General features: G+C 47.4%; 1 protein-coding gene across 1 annotated transcript in view; it reads right to left on the bottom strand.

The window, feature by feature from the left end:
• The window catches only part of MERTK (MER proto-oncogene, tyrosine kinase), an 83,254-nt gene that overhangs the window by 43,968 nt on the left and 35,225 nt on the right, over positions 1-4,061 (bottom strand). The window lies entirely within an intron of this gene.

The raw sequence follows: 4,061 nt of genomic DNA, 5'->3' as shown, positions 1-4,061 counted from the left end.
GTGCTGGTGTTTGTAAAACACACCTGGGGTTAAACTCTAGGTGCCAGGAGCCAGGCAACCAGGGGCCTGATGGGCAGTTGTTTTCCATTCAAACCCCTTCTTTTTCCCTGATGCTGAGATGTTGAGTAACAAAGCAGTATCATGTGTTTAGATTTTTAAATTTCTGCAAGGAGATATGGGACTCACTGGCCCCAATATCAAGAAGAGTGGTTTCTGAGGCCTCCAGACAGTAGTCCCCCCGCAGCTTAGCCGCCCAGTACAGTGTCACCACCGACACTTCAGAACCCAGAAGCAGCAGGATAAAAGCCATAGTTTTAAAGGTTTCAGATGATCTGCTGCAATGAATCCTGTTTTAATAGTAAAAATCAGCCAGTTCATAGGAATTATTATGCAAACAGGAGGCTCAAAGAGAAGATACTGGGGAAAAAAATGCTATCATTTCAGAGGTGTGAGGACCCTGGTTCATTAATTTAAAAAAAAAGGAAGAGACGTAATCCAGGTATTGGGTTCTAACTCCATTTTCCAATAAAGGAACCTGGGCTGCTCAGATAAATGGCTAATTCTTGGATAAGGATGGGAAATATAAGATGGGCCTGGGGCAAAATATAACACAAAGACAGCATCACAAACACGCGCACACACACACACAAGCATGCACAGATGGGGGCATGGCAGAGACACAGGGTGGCCGAAGGTAGAACAATCTGAACAAGAAAATAAATGATGTACCATTGGACTGTAACCTGAAGTGTAAAATAAATAGCCACAAGTCTACACTGATGTAAGCAAATGGTTAAATAAAAGGAGGACGACAGACACACCTCCCTGCACGAGAATCCCCGATAATTAACGTGGACGCTCTGCCTTCAGGAAGGAGCGCAACTCACCCTCCTTAGCACGGGCTGGAGCAGCGACTTCCCTTCAAAGAGGACAGTGTGAAAGGAAAAGAAAAGAAAAACTTTAGAGAGGGGAAGTCGACAGACACGGCCGCTGAGTGATCGAGGCTGACGAGGCTGATGCCAGCAACGAGAAGTCACGTTGGTAGAACGCACCCTCCACCTGATATGATGCAAATGGCCTTCCCCCTCGGTGGTCCCTTCCCCCAAATACATGACCCAGTTCTACTCAGGACAAGGGAGAGGAAAACACCGGACAGGTCCAAACTGTGGGACATCCTATCAAAACCCTGCACAGTACTTGAAACTGTCCAGGTCATTAGCAACAAATGTCACAGCCAAGAGGAGCCTGAGGGGACATGACGGCTACATCCTGAATGAAATCTTGGAGTAGTCAAAGGACAGTGGGACTGGGGAAAAAAAAGTTCTCTAGATTAATTGTCCTTACAATGATTATTAAGGCACTAGTGACCGAAACAATATGTATGATTCTTAAGTGTGAAAAGTGAAACTTCCACGGAAGGTGGCTCTGTGGCCGAATGAAATCTGGGATTTTCTAGGTGGTCTTCTGGAAATCGCACAACCTGGGGCCAATGCACCACGAGCATCCTGCAAGACTGGCCCGGAGCGTCCTGGGCATCTACAGACCTTTCGGGGGTCCTTGAGGTGAAAACAAGTTCTGTAATAATAATAATGGGCTCCTCTTTGCCCTTTTCACACCCATACCCTCAGGGACATATGATGGAATTTTCCAGAGGCTGCATAGTGCTTGATGATGGCGTTCGCTCTATTCGCTACTGGAATGTGTACTTAGGTATGTTTGGGTTTTAAAAGGCTGCACTTTTAATCTCTAATTTGGTACATATCAGTGGATAGAATTCTTGGGTTCTCGATAATTTTACGACTTTGGTTTGAAGGGGATTTTGAGATGCAAGCATTCGGGAACCAAGGCCCCATGGCGACCCGCGGTGAGTCTGTGAGGCGTCTTTTTTCTTTCATAAAGTTGAAGGAGACGATAGGGGAGCAAGAGGTGGGACTGAAGAGCTGGCACAGTATCTGGACTCCGGACACTGTGTCCAGCTTAGGTTTCAAAAAAGCAGATGTCCTGAAACAGTGACCCCTCTGAGACACCTCCTGGGGCCACCCACTGCCAATCACTATTTCACAATGCCTGTGACGCATTGGTCTCATGCCAAAGTGTCACTTTCAACCTTCTGGGTCGTAAGCTCCCACACGAGATGTGTCACCAGGCACCATGAACGTGCAAAACTGGACTTACATTTAGAAAAATCAGCTTTGGCTCAATCAGAAGGCACAGTGAGTGGCTGTGCATCACACGTTTTCTATATCTGAGCAGACAATTGCAAGCCAAAACCAGCCATTTGCATTCAAGCAGTGTTGCTAGCTCTGTTGGGAGATACCCGAGGGCAAAGTACAAGCCAGGTTCTGGTCGCGAGGGGAGAGCCGGCCCGTCCATGAGTCAGGGGATGGATGCGTCTCACTGAGCTCTGTTGTCCATGGTCCCTGAGTCCTGCAGAAAGTGAAACTGCTTATGGTGGGCTGTGACTTCAGGCAGGAAGTCAGTTTTCCTCTGTTTCTTTTCAAAGCACACACAGTCAGGAAGTCCATCTGTGGCCAACTCCCTGGTAGCGGCCACCAACCCCCTCTCAGGCTGCCCAGGAGCCAAAACACCGATGACAGCAGCTGCCCGCATGGGCCACACAGTTGCTGGCGCAGAGTGGTAGAAGCTGGTTCGAGCTAGCGAATCCCTCCAGGCAGGTGGACACTAGGGCTGAACACGGCTTCCTGTGCTTGATAGACTCAGTGACACGTCTTCTGGCACCGGCTGTGAAGATCAGCCTGGGTCGGACATAGCCCCTGCTGCGAAAGGCGGACGGCTCCATCTCACTGTCCTGTTCTCCCTTGGGCTAGACGGTAATCCCCAGACTGGAATAGACCTGAGTGTCTTATACCCACACCGTTGTGGCTTCCTGGGTCTCTGCCCTGTCACTCACCCTGCCCCGGGATGGTTCAGGCCCCTCCGGCTTGGTCCTCTGCTGATTTAAAAAGAGATGGCCTCTGAAACAAAGCCTGGAAGATATTTTAAGGAACAAGGTGTCCCCTCGAGATGGGACATTCAGAACTGCTGAGGAAGCAACTTCTAAGAGCACACTTAGCCAATTCTTGGCGTTCTGGATTAAGCAATCCTGCTCTTTCATTTTTCCTCTGGCATCCATTTTTCTACCCACAGAGCAAGGCGTAGAAGAACATGATAGAAAAATGGAGGAGCACATGCCCGCTAACTAGAACTCACCGTCTGCCCTGAACTCACCCACATACTGAGTGCTTACTATGCGCTCGGCATTAGCCCAGGTGCTCAGGGTCTGTCTGCGAATAAAACAAAGACCCTGCCCTTACAGAGTCACATTCTCACAGACAGACATGGGTGAGAAATAATAACCTTATAAAAAAGTGAGCTGCAGGCTCTCTCAGGAGGTGACTTGTACTATGAAAAAATAGAAGATCAGAGAGTCAGAAAGGGCCCCCTGAGAAATGTCCTTAGCTTTGTCCTCTAAGTGGGGTGTGAAACCTAGGGCTCTGAGCAGAAGACCAACAGGATGGAGCTTGTGTTTTATTGGGATCGTGCCAGCTACCATGTAAAGAGTAGACTTTAGCACAGAGGGCCATAAATCACACCAAATTTTCCTCTCATCTGTGAAATGGGTATAAAAATGCCTAACTGCATCACAGTATGCTCTGAGGTTCAAGGTCAATCTTTGTAAAAAGCACTGTGAGGATTATGACCTCATTTATATAAATCCAAGTTACGTTGCTATTGTTACTACGATGGGTATGAATAAATATCTCCAACTAACCCAAACGAAACTGGCTTGGCTGCTTTCTAAATGTGGATTTAAATATAAAATGAGTATTGCTTTTATTCTTTTTAAAAAATAAAACCCCGAAAGATCGGCATAAGTCTACCACTCTTCACAGGAAGGCAACTCAAAATTGACAGTGAGCTAGTAACTATTTCACACAGAAATTCATAGCAGGTAACATGTAAGTTATTCCTGCAGGCTGCTTCTGTACCAAGGGCTTCAAGTCCACTGTTTCACTGGATCCTCATAAATGTTCCATCAAGTGGACACTGTCACCGTCCCT

The sequence above is a fragment of the Pteropus vampyrus genome, unplaced genomic scaffold, assembly GCF_000151845.1.
Source record: "Pteropus vampyrus isolate Shadow unplaced genomic scaffold, Pvam_2.0 Scaffold323, whole genome shotgun sequence".
Classification (NCBI taxonomy): Eukaryota; Metazoa; Chordata; class Mammalia; order Chiroptera; family Pteropodidae; genus Pteropus; species Pteropus vampyrus.
Note: the sequence above shows the minus strand (reverse complement) of the source record. Positions and strands in the feature narration are given on the sequence as shown.